Source organism: Phyllobates terribilis, unplaced genomic scaffold (assembly GCF_046119375.1).
Source record: "Phyllobates terribilis strain yellow unplaced genomic scaffold, ASM4611937v1 Scaffold_1__5_contigs__length_1240528914, whole genome shotgun sequence".
Lineage (NCBI taxonomy): Eukaryota > Metazoa > Chordata > Amphibia > Anura > Dendrobatidae > Phyllobates > Phyllobates terribilis.
Window position 1 is genome coordinate 328614362 of NW_027362761.1, and position 19868 is coordinate 328634229.

Below are 19868 nucleotides of genomic sequence, written 5' to 3' on the forward strand. Positions count from 1 at the left end.
GGCACAGCAAACCTTCTTTTCACAGCTCGCATTGATGTGCTATCCTGGATGAGCAGCACTACCTGAGCAACTTCTGTGGGTTGTAGAGTCCGTCTCATGCTACCACGAGTGTGAAAGCACAACCAACATTCAAAATTGACCAAAATGCCAGAAAGCATTGATACTGAGATGTAGTCTGTGGTCCCCACCTGCAGAACCACTACTTTTATTGAGTGTGTCTTGATAATTGCCAATAATTTCCATCTATTGTCTATTCCATTTGCACAACAGCATGTGAAATTGATTGTCAATCAGTGTTGCTTCCTAAGTGGAAAGTATGATTTCACAGAAGTTTGATTCACTTGGAGTTATTGTTAGAACCATCCTGTTAGTTTTTTCCATCTTGTGTTTTGCGGTCATGTGACCATCTGCTTTTATATTCCAGCTCTGCCCTTTTGGCTGTGCTGGACTTCAGTGTGTGACAGTTTTTCTAGCCTGGTGCTTCGGTGCCTTTCTGTCAGTTTGTTTGGTCCTTCTGGGACCTTTAGTACCTTTTTGCCAGTTTGTCTTTTTGTGTTCTGCAACAACTCTTTTTAGGAGGTGTCCCATTTTTGTCCCAGTCCTTAGTTCTTTTAGGGATTCCTCCCTTTATGCTATAGGTCTTCGTTCAGACTAGCCGAGGACTAAGGCGGGTTTTTTCACTAGGAACAGGCAGCCCGCTACATCGTAGGGATTCAGCTTAGTCTTACTGTAGGGACAACTTTCCCCTATCTTTCTTTAGTACATGCTGCAGGTCATAACAGTTATATTCTGTTGTTTAAGGGTTCCCTTTATTTTTTTGAGCAGTGTATATATATATATTTCACCACTTTACTTACTCTTTCTGAGGGGAAGATAACTACCACAAGCCTGGTATGCTAAAAACTCCACAAGGTGTCTTTGTTTTTCAGCTACAATCCACATATGGTGAATCCTTATATTCCAAGGAAACATTCAAACCAATATGTAAAAGCAAAACTAAAAGAGGAGGGGAAAGAGCGAGTAAGCAGGTACACCGACCCTTCCAAAACTGTATGAGGATTCCTCATTCAACATTCAATAGCCCTATTTTTTATGGAGGACCGCACCTACAATGTATGCCCTCGATTCCAGGAAAATACATCTGAAATCCATGCTAGCCACCAGGCAAGGGATGAACTTACAGTATTCACTCTGTCAATCCAATTGTACTTCATATTATAATTAAAATAGCCTACAATATACAAATTAGAACAGCAGAAAACATATAATTAAAAACAACCTTAAAATACATTCATAGGGGCATCAACACATTCTGGGGGGTTCCCCCTTCATCAAGACACCTCCTTATTCTCACCCAAATTTAAGCCACCAATAGGGATGTGTAGAATCATCTTACTACCCTCTCCACATTGAGAATTAGAAAGGAGTATTTTACCCGGAGGTGCTCCCGTTGGATGGTAGAAATCCCGATGGTGCAAGGGGATTGTTTGTCTTACATATGATCAATATAAAATAGATGGCCACGATATTAACAAACAAAAATGATTTAATGAAAATAACTGCAATCACTATAGGGATTGCTGTGTTCCATTAAAAATTACATAAAAGAAATACATTGATTTACACAATGTGTTTCTGCTCTGAGCCTTCATCAAGTGTATATGGAACCTTATAACACACTGAGTACTTATAATTGTCTCTATTGAGTATGGGTGGGGTTTCCGCCACACAGGAAAAAGTCGCAAGAAGCAACTGAATCCTTTCTCCTCTGCTCCCTGGACGGCAGGTGCAATCTATAAGATGATAAGTGAGAGTGGATTGGCTCATGTAAGTTGACACGTCTCCTTGTTATAGGTGTATATAGTATGGTGTTGTGCGTGTGAAAAAAGTTCATACATTTTCCTATGAAGAATATTTGTTATAATGAAAAAAATGCATAAGCTGAGTGAAAGAAGTTGGTGAGCTCACTCCATTAGTGATAAAAAAATATGATTATAAGCTATGAAAATAACTGTTGGGTTACATGTTTGAAAATGATAGATTGTTACAAGATCAACAAAATGTCTTATTTAATAATTTTCTATGAGTAATGTTCTTTTACCAAATCCAAATGGAAGCCTCATTTGCAAGCTGCGCTGTACACATCGCTGCCGCTGCAGGTCTGTGAGATAGACTGATTATATCTAACTGTGGACATATATAAAACCATATGATACAAGGATATGTAATGTGGCTTAAAATTGGAATATTAATGAACATCCTTGCTGATTGGATATAGGATTTAGACAATCCCCAGTGCTGATCTGGTATAATATTTTTCATTCCAATTGCAAATAAATATGATATTTTTAAAATATGACTTTAACATATCTGTGTCTGAGATTAACTAAACTGATCAGCAATAACATTAAAGAGGTTGCCCACTAATTTTTCATTTATGACTTATCTTTAAGATAGGTTATGAATGTCTGACAACCGACACACCAGCTGACCGATCAGCGGTCATAGGTGTCGGCGGCTGCCGGCCAGAGGTACTCACTTGTGGAGCTGCTTCGTCTCCTGGTAGTGGCCCCGGCTTGACACTACACATCCGCCTCCTATTTAAATCAATACCACTATCAGAAGATGGCCAGTTCCGCAAGTGAGTACTTCCGGCCGGCGATCACCACCGCCGGCACCAGTGACCGTAGTGGACAACCTCTTTAAATGCAAATGCCTAATATTATGTAGGTCCACATTATGCCCTCCAAACTGCTTTGAACCATCAAGACCTCTGAAGGTTACCTGTATTATATGGCTCCAAGATGATAATATCAGATTCTTTTTAAATCTTGTAAGTTTCACGGTTGGGCCTATATGGATCAGGCTTATTTTTCAGCTCAGCCTACAGGTGCTCAATGAGATTGGAATCTGGGGAATTTAGAGGCCAAGTCTAAATCTTGAACTATTTGTCATATTCCTGAAACCATTCCAGAGATTTTTTTGCTGAGTGTATTAAGAGGCAACATTAATTAAGTAATGGCACTGCTGTGAACAGGCTTAATTGGTCTGCAACAAAGTAACATTAACGTGAATGCCAGGACCCTAAGATTCCCAGCAGAACAGTACCTAAACCATTACCCTGCTCCATCCATTCTGATGTTCAGGTGCCCTTTGTAGGCACTTTTGGCAACAAAATGGGGCAATTTATATAGCAATACAATGTGTTATCTATCATCTTCTTATAACAACCAGCAATAGCCTTTTCTGCCAATTATGAAACTGTTGTTCTTTAGTGAGATTGGACGAGACTGGCTAGTTGCTCCTTACGTAAAACAATGATCCTTTATTGTCCTCAGAACCACTTTTGGTAGGTGACAATCACTGAATTTCAGGAATAGCCAGAAGATCTACTGTCTTAGATATGATCTGATCCAATATTTTAGCCATCATAGTTTTGCCCTTGTCAAAGTCACTAAGATTCTTATACTTGCCCGTTTCTTCTGCTTTGAAAACATCTTAACAAATTGATTGTTCACTTACTGCCCAATGTATCCCACTCCATTACAGTTGCTATGTTAATGAAAAAATCAATGTTATTAATTTCATCTGATTTTAATGCTGTGACTGATCAGTGTGTACTTGCAGGATTTATTGCATAATGTATTTTTTACGGGAACCTTAATTTCTATATTTTCTGTATAGCTGTAGAGTTAAATTATACAATTCTAGCTTCTTGCAACCACTATAGAAGGGCTTTACTACGTACAGATGTATACAGCTTCTATTGAACTCAATAGGATATTTGTATGCAATTAAATATTTATTCCCTGACTAACACAGCAATGGAAATTGCTGTTGGCAATTTTTAGCCTTTAGATTTAACTCTATAAGAAGCTATGAGGCTATACGATTGATTTAAAGCTCATACTAATTGTACTAGCATTTTAAGTGTTTACAAGAAACTTTAGAAATACAAATCTTGGGCTTTAAAATTGTGGTCCATTCTAAAAATGTATCCCAAATTGGCATGCTGTATACATGTAATCCTGTCTCTGTCTATTTCTAATTACAGATAAAAACGTTACGCATAATAATGCAAGAGCATCGATTGGACAACAACTTAATTTATACAAAGAGAATTGTGAAACAGATGATCCATTACAAAAAGACAGGCTAATAAATGATTATAAAAAACAATTATGCCATAATTAAAGACTTGTCCTATATTGTTTTTTTTTCTCGTTCTGTATTGTTGCTGAGGTTTATTTTTTATTTTTCATTGATTTTCTTTTCATATCATTTAAAACTTAATTATATTAAAAAGCCCATTTAAAAAGACCTGGACAGAGAAATAATTAAAACAAAGAGCAGCTTTAACCTAAATAGGTCTTTAAATTAAAGCGTTTCGGTGAAAAGCCAGGTCTCCAATGAGAATACACACAGCCAATGTTATTTTAGAGCTCTATAGTAGAGATTAACAGGTTGTTCCCATTGGACTCAATGATTAACTTCTTTTACTCACTTTAGAATTTAGTTTCTTACCATTCATTGATAGATTTATATTTTTTGTATTGAAATTAGTTAATAGAACAGAAGCAATCATGTTTAACATGAATGTAATCTCTTATATTCTACTGCCATGTAGAAGTAAATATAGAATATTGAAGCATCCTCCAGTGAAATAACATCATTAACAGAATCACACTTCAGGTAGGATAAATGATGAATTAGTCAAAACTTGCTGTGTTCCTTCCTGCTGTGTTGGCCGTATACCTAAAGGTGAAACTCCAAGGTGCTGGAAAGGAGGGGATAGAAAGAGGCCAGTCAACTTTCTTCTTCAATTTTTTTTTGTGAATAACCTGTGGATGAAGCGGATTTTAGTTTACTTGAAAACATTGGTAACCTGCTAAATGTAAAAGGAATAGCTAAAACCAAATTGGAGTTGGCCTGCTGTTTCTTTGTGAGGATCTGCTGTATCTTTGTGAGGATGATCAGACACCAGGCCTCGCTGATGCTCTGGAAGTCTTTGATGATGAAGACAGAGAAAACCATCTAGGTGACTGGGATAGATGACACCTTTTGTAGGACCTGGTCCTCCTACAGGATTCCTAGAACTCCTACTGTGTCATCCTAAAGAGCTAGTATGGTGTCCTCTAGGCCTACTGCAACAAGCTCCATCAGTGGGGGCAGCAGTGCACCTGTAGTGGAGGAACATTAACTGGGGGAGCACGGTTTAAAGGCTCCTTGCTAACTGGAGAGGTGTTGACAGGAACAGCATCTGCAGGCCTCTCTGCATTATGCATTATGCACATAACTACCTTTCCTGGGCTCCTCTATTGATCTAAAGCTACTAAACTGAGCTGAACTAAGCTTGTGGAATACCATGTGAAGAGGTCAGGATCAGGAACAAAATCGTAAGGCTATGTGCACACGATGCAGAAATGAAGCAGAAAATTTCTGCATCATTTCTGCATCGCCCTGGCAGAAAAAACGCATGTGGATTGTACATGCGTTTTTCCTGCGGAATACATGCAGATTCACATGCGTTTCCACATGCGTTTCCGCATGCGGATTGACAAGCGCTTTCCAGGCGATTTTAGCATCACCTGGAAAGTGCTTAACAGTCACACTATATAAATCCATGCAACTGGCATGGATTTATATAGTGTGCCCGTAAAAGAATGTTTAAAAATAAAAAAATAAAGCTATACTTACCCTCCGATGGCCCGGCGTGTGCTGCCGCGTTCGTTCCTGGCTTGTTCCTGGCTGCCGGGATATCGCGAGACACTGCGCTGAAGGGCCTGCGGTCACATGACTGTGACGTCGCCGAAGGTCCTTCAGTCTTGCACGCAAGCAGAGGGAAGGAGACCGGGGGCCGTCGGAAGGTGAATATATCTTATTTTTTATTTTATTCTTGTTTTTACAGCTTTTTTATGGTACCTGGGTGTGGAGGAGAATCTCATCTTCTCCACACTCAGGTACCATCCGCACATTAGAACGCGCCAATAACTCAAGTACAAATGCAGTCTTCCGGTATTGGCACGTTCTAATGCAAGTCAATGGCGGCGAAAACGCCGCATTTCCGCAAAATTAATGGACATGCTGCGGATTTTTGAGCGCAGCATAAACGCTGCGGAAAAATCCGCAGCATGGGCACAGCCCATGCGGATTATCATTGGGGAACATTGCTGCCCTTCTACCATGCGTTTTTAATGCGTTTCCGCAGCGTTTCCGCAGCTGCAAAAATGCTGCGGAAACGCATTAAAAACGCATCGTGTGCACACAGCCTTAAGAAGCAGGGCAGTCTAAACACAATTTGAGGTCAAGGACAGGAATAGCAAACTAAGTCAGAGCAGTGGCAAGAGGTGAACCAGAGTAATTATCACCCATAGCTGCCAACTTTAAGCAGGGAACTAAGGGTTTAAATAATGTGAAGCCCAACAAGCGTCAGAGCAGGGAGTTAACAAGACAATGTTAACAAATTATACCTCCTACAGAAAACATTGTTATGGATCCGGGTGGTGGAACCTCTGTGCTGTGACACAAGGAGGGACCAGAGGGGCGTAAGTAAGTGCCTATCCAGACTGACCCCAGCCACACGGCGACTTAGTCGACTCCGCGAACCAAGGAGGGACCGGGAAGGTGAACCAGGTGCCACTCTGAGACCGATCTTGTGTGAGAGCAGGCGACTCCCACGGGACTGATGGCCAAAGTCGACAGGCACAGCAGATGAGCACGGCTGGTAGACAGGCAGGTGATGCGGGTAGACAAGCAGGCGGGTACGGCAGATAGACAGGCAGGTGGGCACGGCTGATAGACAGGCTGGTGGGCACTGGAACCTGAGGGCTGAGGAGAGTGTTAGCACACAAACAACAACCTTGCACAGGCACCTCCATTTTGGAGCAGGTGCCTTATATAGGTGCAGTCCTCTGGCCATTGGCCGGGGACTCTTAGGATGGCGTGCGCGGCCCCTTCAAGAGGGAGGGAGCGCACGCGCGCGAGCGCCTTAATTACATTGCCCGGGCATATGCAGCATTGGAGCTGGAGGGTGTCGTACCGGGACCGCGGCGGTGAGGGGATCGGCGTCTCTGCCCAGCAAGAGGCAGAGACGCCGACGCTACAGTACCCCCCTTTACGCCCCCTCTTCTTTAGGCCCGCAAGAAATTTTTCTAGAAGACGAGGAGTATGAATGTTCTCCTTGGGCTCGCAAGACCTCTCCTCAGAACCAAACCCCTTTCAATCCACAAGAAAGAAAGTCTTTCCTCTTACCCTCTTGAAGGCCAAAATATTCTCTACCTCAAAGACGTCCTCAGCGGAGACTGGAGCTGGAATGGTACCTGGATCATCAGAGAAAGGATTAAGGATAACAGGCTTGAGGAGAGACGCATGAAAGGAATTGGGAATCCGTAAGGAGGCAAGGACTTTCAGCTTGTGCGCCACTGGATTTATTTGATTCGGAATCTCGAAAGGACTAATGAACCGCCGGCCCAACTTGTATGATGGTATCTTGAGACGGACATATTTGGAGGAAAGCCAGACCTTGTCTCACGGATGAGATAGAGGCGGATCCAGATGTCTCTTATCAGCATGCTTCTTCATCCACTCAGAGGACTGAGGAAGCGCAGATCTAGTGTCTTCCCAAATCACCAAAAAGTCACTGACGAGAGACTCCGCGGCAGGATTGCCCACTGAAGAAGAGACGGGAAACGGAATTCGGGGGTGTCGACCGTAAACCACAAAAAAAAGAGATTTAGCAGAGGACTCACTCATATGGTTTTTATACGAAAACTCGGCCCAAGGCAGAAGTTCTACCCAATCGCTATGGTGAGCGTTGACAAAGTGCTGAAGAAAACTGGTAAGGATCTGATTAACACATTCCACTTGACCATTGGACTGAGGATGATAGGCCAAAGAAAAGTCCAAAGAGACATCCACAGCTTTCACGTGGCTCTCCAGAAGCGAGAAGTGAACTGAACTCCTGTGAGTGAACTGAACTTCATGTGACAAATGAAGTCCTTAGCCAGCACAGGTGCGGATGGAAGACCAGCCAAAGGAATGAAGTGAACCATCGTGGAGAAGCGGTCAGCGACCACCCATATGACGGTAGAACCGGCAGATACCAGAAGATCAGTGATGAAGTCCATAGCAATGTGTTGCCAAGGAGCAGAAGTCACGGGGAGAGGAAGAAGACGACCAGCTGGGAGGTGCCTAGGTATCTTGTTACGGGCACAGGAGGAACAAGCCGCGACAAAATCCTTGCGCAGGGTGGGCCACCAATAATGTCGGGCAATGAGCAGAAGCGTCTTCCTCTGGCCGGCATGACTAGCCAGTTTGGACAAATGACCCCAGAGTAAGACCCTCTTCCGATCCTGAGCTGCTACAAAGGTCTTACCAGGAGGTAGATGAGACAGGTCAAACGGAGTAACAGTCATTATTCTGGAGGGGTCAATGATGTGTAGAGGCTCCTCCTCTTGGTTGGTAGACAGAAAAGAGCGGGATAGAGCGTCAGCTTTAATATTCTTGTCTGCCGAGTGGTAATGGAAAGTGAAGCTGAAACAAGCAAAGAACAAAGACTATCCGGCTTGACGCGGATTTAGTCTTTGGGCGGTCTGCAAGTAAGCGAGGTTTTTATGGTCAGTGTTGATGACCACCGAGTGTAGAGCCCCCTCAAGCAAATAGCGCCACTCCTCCAGCGCTAATTTGATGGCCAGCAGTTCTTGATCACCTATGGAGCAATTGCGCTCGGAGAAAGAAAAGAGTTTGGAGAAGAAGCCGCAGGTCACCATTCGCCTGGATGAGGATTTCTGGGTGAGCACTGCTCTGGCCCCAGAGGAAGAGGCATCAACCTCCAGGAAGAACTGTTTATTGCAATCTGGACGAAGTAGCACTGGAGCAGAGGAGAAGGCTTGCTTAAGAGAGACAAAGGCACTTTCCGCCTGGGAAGTCCATTCCCTGGGATTTGCTCCTTTACGGGTGAGAGCAGAAATGGGAGCAGTCCGGGAGGAGAAATGAGGAATAAAGAGGCAATAATAAACCGCTGAATAGTCTTCAACCTCTCAGGTCGGGGCCTCTTTAAGCCGGCAGACACCTTCTCAGGACCCATCTGCAGTCCGGTCTCAGAGATGATATACCCCAAAAATGGAAGGGAGGTCTTCTCAAAGAGGCATTTCTCGTAATTAGCATACAGGTGATTTTTCCGGAGCCTCAGCAGTGCCTGACGAACATCCCTCCGGTGAGAGGGTAGATCAGGGGAGAACACCAAGATATCGTCCAGGTACACCACCACGCAGGAATACAGGAGATCTCGGAAGATGTCGTTCACTAACTCCTGGAAGACGGCTGGAGCATTACAGAGACCGAAGGGCATCACGCGGTACTTGTAGTGACCATTCCGAGTGTTGAATGCCATCTTCCACTCGTCTCCCTGGCGAATCCGGACCAGATTGTACGCCCCACGAAGATCAAGCTTAGTGAAGATCTTCTTCGTCAAAAAGAGCCATCTTTCTTTTTGACGAAGAAGAATCCTGCTCCAGCCGGAGAGGTGGATTTCTGGATAAATCCCCTAGCAAGATTCTCTTCTGTGTACTCAGACATAGCATGGGTCTCGGCCAGCGACAAGGGGTAGATTCACCCGTGAGGAGGTGAAGCACCAGGTATTAGGTCGATGGGGCAATCATACGGCCTATGAGGTGGTAGTGTCTCTGCCTCCTTTTTCTCAAAGATGTCCGAAAATGACCAGTAGGGTGCCGGCAGGCCAGGTAGGTTAGCTGGAGTAGACGGAGGTGGAGCAGGATGAACCAGAACCAGACAGGACTTATGACATTCCTGACCCCAACGGAGCATCTCACCCGAGCTCCAATTCAGGACGGGCTCATGTCTCTGTAACCAAGGCAGGCCAAGCAAGTGGGGATAAGAGAAACCTGACAGCACATAAAAGGAGATCCTCTCCAAATGTAGCATTCCCACCTGAAGAGTTACAGGCTCTGTGGCAAACAAGATGGTCTCAGAGAGAAGCTTTCCATCCACAGGGAAACCGCTCAAGAATCAGCCAAACTTATGGTAGGAATCTGACATTGCTCCACAATGGCCTGTTGAATGAGGTACCCAGCGGCTCCGGAATCCAGATAGGCAGTCTTGAAGAAGCGGGTCTCATCACTGGTAACTGAAACGGACAGAGTCAAGGGTGGAGAGGAAGAACTATTGCCTAGGACGACCTATCCCAGCGGTCCTAGACACTGGAGTTTCCAGGTCTCACCGGACAGGAGCGGATTAGATGCTCTATACTGCCACAGTAGAAGCAACTGCCCTTGGCGCGGCGGATCTCCTGATGAGACTTGACCATTAGTGATGAGCAAGTATGTTCTGTTAACCCTTTTGGCGTGTATGCTCGGGCTGAGCACCGAGTAGTTACAGCTGCTCGGTGTTATGTTTGAATCACTCTCATGTGCATGATTTGCGACTGTTTGACAACTTTAATACATGTGAGGAATGTGATATAGACATTCCTTACATGTACTAAAGGAATGTCCCGGGCAGGGGCAGCAGGGGAGCTGGAGGACGCTGTACTGGGACTGCGGCGGTGAGGGGATAGGCGTCTCTGCCCGGCAGGAGGCAGAGACGCCGACGCTACAAACATGAATTCATAAATCGACTAACCATGTAAAGATATAAGTTTTATTGAAGATTACAAAAGTGCCAATACATATACAAAATAGTAGTAAAATTGAATCAAAGGTGAAGACTCAAGTATGAACAAGGACATGGTTTAAATGCACTATATATACAGGGTTAGTCTATATATTAACAAGTTCCAAACCATAAAATTAAACCCAGTATAAATCAGCTGAACATCCATAGAAAGTGTTTCAGGATACATCAAAAAGAGGGATCAATGATCAGCGAATAGTATGATAGAAAATAGTGTGAAAGTGGAAAAGGAAAATAGTTGACTCAAGGACTATTGCTTACCCATTATTTCCTGAGCTGAACCACATGCATGCAATTTGGGGTTGCATGCATGTAGTTCAGCACAGGGAGTAATGAGTAAGTCCTTGAGTTATGTGTGTAATATATTGACTCCTGTTGCTACTACCCCTCCATACATAGTGCATTTAAGCCATGTCCTTATTCATACTTGAGTAGTCACCTTTGATTCAGATTTTGCTAATATTTTGTATATGTATCGCCACTTTTGTAATCTTCAATAAAACGTGTAATTTTACATGGTTGGTGGATTTATGACTCCTTGTTTTCTGTAGAAGCTTAGGTGCAGTGGCACTTAGTGGCAAAAACAAAAGTGGAAGTACTGGTGCATCTCACTAAATTAGAATATCATTAAAAAGTTAATTTATTTCAGTTCTTCAATACAAAAAGTGAAACTCATATATTATATAGAGTCATTACAAACCGAAAGATCTATTTCAATCTATTTCAAGTGTTTATTGCTGTTACTGTTAATGATTATGGCTTACAGCCAATGAAAACACAAAAGTCATTATCTCAGTAAATTAGAATACTTTATAACAACAGCTTGAAAAATGTTTTTAAAATCCGAAATGTTGGCCCACTGAAATTTATGTTCAGTAAATGCACTCAATACTTGGTCAGGGCTCCTTTTGTATCAATTACTGCATCAATGCGACGTGGCATGGAGGCGATCAGCCTGTGGCACTGCTGAGGTGTTATGGAAGCCCAGGTTGCTTTGATAGCAGCCTTTAGCTCGTCTGCATTGTTGGGTCTGGTGTCTCTCATCTTCTTCTTGACAATACCTTATAGATTAAGGTTAGTTGAGTTTGCTGGCCAATCAAGCACAGTGATACTGTTGTTTTTAAACCAGGTATTGGTACTTTTGGCAGTGTGGACAGGTGCCAAGTCCTGATGAAGAATGAAATTTCCATCTCCAAAAAGCTTGTCGGCAGAGGGAAGCATGAAGTGCTCTAAAATTTCCTGCTAGACAGCGGCGCTGACTTTGGTCTTGATAAAATACAGTGGACCTACACCAGCAGATGACATGGCTCCTCAAACCATCACTGATTGTGGAAACTTCACACTAGACCTCAAGCAGCTTGGATTGTGTGCCTCTCCACTCTTCCTCCAGACTCTGGGACCTTGATTTCCAAATGAAATCCAAAGTTTACTTTGCATTTACTTAGTGTCAATGACTGCCTTCTGGACATCTGTCAAGTCAGCAGTCTTCCCCATGATTGTGGAGTCTACTGAAACAGACTAAGGGACCTTTTTAAACACTTAGGAAGCCTTTGCAGGTGTTTTTTGTTAATTATTCCAATTTATTGAGATAATGACTTTGGTGTTTTCATTGGCTGTGAGCCATAATCATCACAGAAATAAACATTAACAGAAATAAACACTTGAAATAGATTACTCTGTTTGTAATGACTCTATATAATATGAGTTTCACTTTTTGTATTAAAGAACTGAAATACATAAACTTTTTGATGATATTCTAATTTAGTGAGATGCACCTGTAGCAAGTACAGGTATGAATGTTGCAGAGATGGTGCAAATCGATTTTCAGGAGCCGATTCTGGAGCCACATTAGTAATCTTTGGCTGCAGGACAGTAGCCCAGCAAACCACCTCCAGCAACTGCGGTTCTACTCTTGAAGTCACATGTGGGTCATACTGCAATGATGACATCGCCCCAGGTTTGCTAATCAAAAGAGTAGCAGGGGATGCTGTTAAGTAGGAGGTGGTTACCTGGGCTCCCTTCCAGCACAAACAGATTGCTAATGTGGTCACTGGAACCAAGTCCTCAAACATAATATGAAATAATTTTATGATTCTATAAAATGTAATATAATAAACATTTTAGTTTTGAAAGGATTATACAAGAATTGTAGCTAAGTTTGTATCATTAGTAAATAATGTAAAATATTTAATTGACAAGTTTTGTATAAGATTTTCTTCTTATTTTAACATCTAGCAGTCTATGACAACTGCAATGTCCAACATTTATTAACCTTCTTGTCTTTGGAAATTATCCAGAGATTTAAAGAGGGCAATTTTAATAAATTGAAGGGCCCAGTGCAAAGGCTTCATTATTGCCCTCTCACCCTCCCCTCATATAGTAATTTTCAATGGGTTTCCAATGCCTCACATTTTAGTAGCTCCTATATGATATTCCATGCAGTGAACATTTCCTCCTTTGTGTTCCGCATGGTAATATTGCCCCTTTTAGCCCCCACATACTTATAGTGTCCTCTTTAAGACATCACACTGTAATAACGTCCTCATATTGCTGCCAACAGCAGTAATTTTGCCTGTTTTGTGCCCCACATACAAAGTTAATAAGCTCCTCTTCCACCTGTCCCATGCAGTAATAATTTAAACTTTTGTTCTTCCAAAATTAATTTAAAAAATACCCAAAATTTAACCCCACACACTGTGATGTTCACCTGCTGCTTTGCTTTACTGGTGGGAACCCACACTGATGTTTCACCTCTCTGGATGAAACTGCTTGCTTTTATCTCCTGAGTTTTCGGCTAAGTGCTGCCACAAGTAAGGACTAGTGTTGAGCATTCCGATACTGTAATATCGGGTATCGGCCGATATTCGCGGTATCGGAATTCCGATACTTAATTCCGATACTTTTACAATATCGAATACCGGAATCGGAAGTTCCCATAATGCCTGCGCTCTGCAGTGTCTGTGAAGGATGACAAGTTGGATGGCAGCGCTCAGCTGAGATCCAGCCTGTCATCAGAATGCCATCCCAGCGGGGGAGAATTCTCCTGATTGTTTAAAAGCCGGCGCGCGGTAAAAAGCCGCCGGCTTTTAAACAATCACACAGCCCCATACTGCTTCCCCGCAGCCTCCCACCCCGATCATCCGCTCCCCTCGCCACCTCCAATCCCAATCATAAATTAGGACCGGGCGGGGAGCGCAGCACCAAGGAGCGGGGAGCGAAGGACCCGGGCGGGGAAGCCGGCAGTGAAAAGACTTCACCGCCGGCTTTCCTGTTCTGTGCTGCGCTTTCCCGCCGGTTATTTCAAATGAACAGCTGAGGTATCAGGTGATGCCGATCAGCTGTTCATTTGAAGTCGCCGCGTTGCCCTCAGAGGGTTCATGTGAGTTCATGCTTGACTGCATGAACTCACATGAACTTTCCCACGGCCGCACAGGTCAGCCTCACCTCCCAGACCCATCATGATTAGTGTGTGTGCGGGGTGTGTGTGCGGGGTGTCTGTGCGATGTTTGTGCGGGTGTGCGCGGTGTCTGTGCGTGCAGGCAGACATAGGCCGATGTGACACTACTACTCCCATCGGCCTATGTCTGTCCCCCGTCCACTCCTGCCAGCAGGATCAGCTCGATGGGAGCAGTAGTTCCCATCAGCCTGATCCTGCTATTTAAATTGCCCTACTGTGTCCCCAATAAATGTTAAATACATGTCATTGGTGGCCAGTGGTTACCTACAATAAATTAGTTCATACATTACCTGTCCCCGCCGATCGCCACCTAAAATAAAGTAAAAAATAAAAAACTACACCTATACTCACCTAGACACCTAATTCCCCGAAGCCATCGATCTCCTGTAATAAAATATAAAATAATAAACCACAACCTTATCCTTACCCCTCCGTAGTAGTCCACGAGTGTCCCACGATGATCTCCAGTTCAGAGCAGCCACATAGAATGTGACCGCTCTGAACCGCTGCCGCCGCTAGAATGACGGGGCCGTAAGGGTTCACCGGAGTTCAGGCAGCGCTGCTCCGGTTAGCTCCTTTACGGCCCTGCTGTATCGTGAGAAATTCCCACGGTACAGCAGTGCCGTAAAGGAGGTCTCCGGAGCTGCGCTGCCTGAATGCACTCCGGTGACCTCAGTCAGTGGCTCCCGCTGCCGGGAGCGGACGTGTTCCCGGCAGCGTGAGCTTACAGCAGCCATGACAGCTGTCACCATCTCCAGATGTGACAGCTGTGCATGGGAGATCAGCGCAGGAACGTGGACAGGTAACTATTATTTTTAGTAAACTAAGAATTAAATAAAATTGTCTGTTTTATTTCAAATAAATTATTTTTTTCTGGGTGTAGTGTGTTTTTTCTTTTTAACACTTTGTAGGTTAGTAATGGGGGTGTCTTATAGACGCCCATCATTACTAACCTGGGCTTCATGGCAGCTGGCGCTGACATGAACCCCACCACTATTACCCCCTGCCACCGCACCAGGGCAGCGTGGAAGAGCGAGGCTAAGTGCCAGAATTGGCGTATCCTATGGATGCGCCATTTCTGGGGCGGCTGACGGCTGGTGTTTCTAGCCTGGGAGGGGGCCATTATTCATGGCACCCTTCCTGGGCTATTAATATCAGCCCCCAGCTGTCTGCCTAGCCATTGCTAGCTATTAAAATAGGGGGGACCCCACATCATTTTTTTTGGGGGGGTCCCCCATTTTAATAGCTAGTAAAGGCTAGGTATTCAGCTGGGGGCTGATATTAGTAGCCTGGGAAGCTCCGTGGGTTTTACCCCCTTCCCAGGCTTCAAACATCTGCCCCAGCCGTCTGCTTAACCTCCGCTAGAGACTAAAATTATAGGGGATCCCACGCCATTTTTTTTTTAAATAAATCCTTTATTTTAACACTAAATGACATTTGAGGAGTTAATAAAGATGCAGTCCCTAAATTATTATTTATTTTTTAATTAATTTTTCCCAAAACTTTTGACGTGGGCTTTGCCATATTTTTGTATGCCAGCCAGGTACAGCATCCAGCTTCTATGAACGCTCCATTTTCCGGGGCGGCTGCGGACTGCAATTTTCACCGGGGGGGGGGGGGCAGAAAGCTTGGGCCTCCCTGCGCTGCAGACTCCATCCCCCAGCTGCCTAGTTGTACCTGGCTGGACACAAAAATAGGGAGAAGCTCCACGTTTTTTTTTTTTTAATTATTTCATGAAATTCATGGAATAATTAAGAAAAAAAGGGCTTCCCTATATTGTTGTGTCCAACCAGGTACAAATAGGCAGCTGGTGGTTGGGGGCAGCCCGTTCCTGCCTGCTGTACCTGGCTGGACACAAATATAGTGCAAAGCCCCACGTCAATTTTTTTTAAATTATTTCAGGAAATTCATGAAATAATTAAAAAAAAATTATGTGGGGCTTCGCCCTATATTTGTGTCCAGTCATGTACAGCAGGCAGGAACGGGCTGCCCCCAACCACCAGCTGCCTATTTGTACCTAAGCAGGGAGGCCCAAGCTTTCTGGGCCCCACCCGCTGCAAATTGCAGTCCGCAGCCGCCCCGGAAAATGGCGCGTTCATAGAAGCGCCATCTTCTGGCGCTGTACCCAACTCATCCAGGGCCCTGGTGCGGTGGCTCACTGGGTAATAAAGGGGTTAAGGCCAGCTTGGCATTATCAGCTGGCCCTAAGCCCGAAATTCATGGGGTCACGCCAATATTAGACATGACCGCCATGAATTTCTAGTAAAGTATTTAAAAAAAACACAAACACCCAGAAAAAAGTCTGGTTCATCCTGCTCCACCTCCGTCTACTCCAGCTAACCTACCTGGCCTGCCGGCACCCTACTGGTCATTTTCGGACATCTTTGAGAAAAAGGAGGCAGAGACACATAGAATGTGACCGCTCTGAACCGCTGCCGCCGCTAGAATGACGGGGCCGTAAGGGTTCACCGGAGTTCAGGCAGCGCTGCTCCGGTTAGCTCCTTTACGGCCCTGCTGTATCGTGAGAAATTCCCACGGTACAGCAGTGCCGTAAAGGAGGTCTCCGGAGCTGCGCTGCCTGAATGCACTCCGGTGACCTCAGTCAGTGGCTCCCGCTGCCGGGAGCGGACGTGTTCCCGGCAGCGTGAGCTTACAGCAGCCATGACAGCTGTCACCATCTCCAGATGTGACAGCTGTGCATGGGAGATCAGCGCAGGAACGTGGACAGGTAACTATTATTTTTAGTAAACTAAGAATTAAATAAAATTGTCTGTTTTATTTCAAATAAATTATTTTTTTCTGGGTGTAGTGTGTTTTTTCTTTTTAACACTTTGTAGGTTAGTAATGGGGGTGTCTTATAGACGCCCATCATTACTAACCTGGGCTTCATGGCAGCTGGCGCTGACATGAACCCCACCACTATTACCCCCTGCCACCGCACCAGGGCAGCGTGGAAGAGCGAGGCTAAGTGCCAGAATTGGCGTATCCTATGGATGCGCCATTTCTGGGGCGGCTGACGGCTGGTGTTTCTAGCCTGGGAGGGGGCCATTATTCATGGCACCCTTCCTGGGCTATTAATATCAGCCCCCAGCTGTCTGCCTAGCCATTGCTAGCTATTAAAATAGGGGGGACCCCACATCATTTTTTTTGGGGGGGTCCCCCATTTTAATAGCTAGTAAAGGCTAGGTATTCAGCTGGGGGCTGATATTAGTAGCCTGGGAAGCTCCGTGGGTTTTACCCCCTTCCCAGGCTTCAAACATCTGCCCCAGCCGTCTGCTTAACCTCCGCTAGAGACTAAAATTATAGGGGATCCCACGCCATTTTTTTTTTAAATAAATCCTTTATTTTAACACTAAATGACATTTGAGGAGTTAATAAAGATGCAGTCCCTAAATTATTATTTATTTTTTAATTAATTTTTCCCAAAACTTTTGACGTGGGCTTTGCCATATTTTTGTATGCCAGCCAGGTACAGCATCCAGCTTCTATGAACGCTCCATTTTCCGGGGCGGCTGCGGACTGCAATTTTCACCGGGGGGGGGGGGGGGGGGCAGAAAGCTTGGGCCTCCCTGCGCTGCAGATTCCATCCCCCAGCTGCCTAGTTGTACCTGGCTGGACACAAAAATAGGGAGAAGCTCCACGTTTTTTTTTTTTTTAATTATTTCATGAAATTCATGGAATAATTAAGAAAAAAAGGGCTTCCCTATATTGTTGTGTCCAACCAGGTACAAATAGGCAGCTGGTGGTTGGGGGCAGCCCGTTCCTGCCTGCTGTACCTGGCTGGACACAAATATAGTGCAAAGCCCCACGTCAATTTTTTTTAAATTATTTCAGGAAATTCATGAAATAATTAAAAAAAAATTATGTGGGGCTTCGCCCTATATTTGTGTCCAGTCATGTACAGCAGGCAGGAACGGGCTGCCCCCAACCACCAGCTGCCTATTTGTACCTAGCCGGACACAACAATATAGGGAAGCCCTTTTTTTCTTAATTATTCCATGAATTTCATGAAATAATTAAAAAAAAAAATACGTGGGGCTTCGCCCTATTTTTGTGTCCAGCCAGGTACAACAAGGCAGCTGGGGGCTGGAATCCGCAGCGCAGGGAGGCCCAAGCTTTCTGGGCCCCACCCGCTGCAAATTGCAGTCCGCAGCCGCCCCGGAAAATGGCGCGTTCATAGAAGCGCCATCTTCTGGCGCTGTACCCAACTCATCCAGGGCCCTGGTGCGGTGGCTCACTGGGTAATAAAGGGGTTAAGGCCAGCTTGGCATTATCAGCTGGCCCTAAGCCCGAAATTCATGGGGTCACGCCAATATTAGACATGACCGCCATGAATTTCTAGTAAAGTATTTAAAAAAACACAACACCCAGAAAAAAGTCCTTTAATTGAAATAAAGACACAATTCTTTATTGTTCTAAATTAAACCATACTTACAGTCACGCCCATTCCAGCTGAAGCCAACGATCTCCTTCAATAAAAGAAAAATAATAAAGCAACCTCATCCTTACCTTCCCATGGATCCCACGACAGCTTCAGCTCTGCTACATCGAGATGACAGGCTGGACCGCAGCAGAAAGCTGCCATCCAGCCTGTCATCCCGCAGACACTGAGAAGCGCAGGCATGCTTGCGCTCCTCAGTGTCTCGCTGTGACGGCATCCAGATGAGCCGAGGTCATGTCCAATGAACTCAGCTCACCTCATGCACGTCACTGACAGCGTGGGAAAATTCTCCTGCACTCAGCGCTTCAGCGTGAGAATTTTCCCACTCTGTCAGTGACGTGCATGAGGTGCGCCGAGTTCATTGGACATGACCTCGGCTCATCTTTATGCCGTCACAGCCAGACACTGAGGAGCGCAAGCATGCCTGCGCTTCTCAGTGTCTGCGGGATGATAGGCTGGATGGCAGCGTTCTGCTGCGGTCCAGCCTGTCATCTCGATGTAGCAGAGCTGAAGCTGTCGTGGGAACCATGGAAAGGTAAGAATGAGGTTGCTTTATTATTTTACTTTTATTGCAGGAGATCGTTGGCTTCAGCTGGAATGGGCGTGATGGTAAGTATGGTTTAATTTAGAACAATAAAGAATTGTGTGTTTATTTCAATTAAAGGACTTTTTTTCTGGGTGTTTGTGTTTTTTTTAAATACTTTACTAGAAATTCATGGTGGTCATGTCTAATATTGGCGTGACCCCATGAATTTCGGGCTTAGGGCCAGCTGATAATGCCAAGCTGGCCTTAACCCCTTTATTACCCAGTGAGCCACCGCACCAGGGCCCTGGATGAGTTGGGTACAGCGCCAGAAGATGGCGCTTCTATGAACGCGCCATTTTCCGGGGCGGCTGCGGACTGCAATTTGCAGCGGGTGGGGCCCAGAAAGCTTGGGCCTCCCTGCGCTGCAGATTCCAGCCCCCAGCTGCCTAGTTGTACCTGGCTGGACACAAAAATAGGGCGAAGCTCCACGTATTTTTTTTTTAAATTCATGAAATTCATGGAATAATTAAGAAAAAAAGGGCTTCCCTATATTGTTGTGTCCGGCTAGGTACAAATAGGCAGCTGGTGGTTGGGGGCAGCCCGTTCCTGCCTGCTGTACCTGACTGGACACAAATATAGGGCGAAGCCCCACATCAATTTTTTTTAATTATTTCATGAATTTCCTGAAATGATTTAAAAAAAATTGACGTGGGGCTTCGCACTATATTTGTGTCCAGCCAGGTACAGCAGGCAGG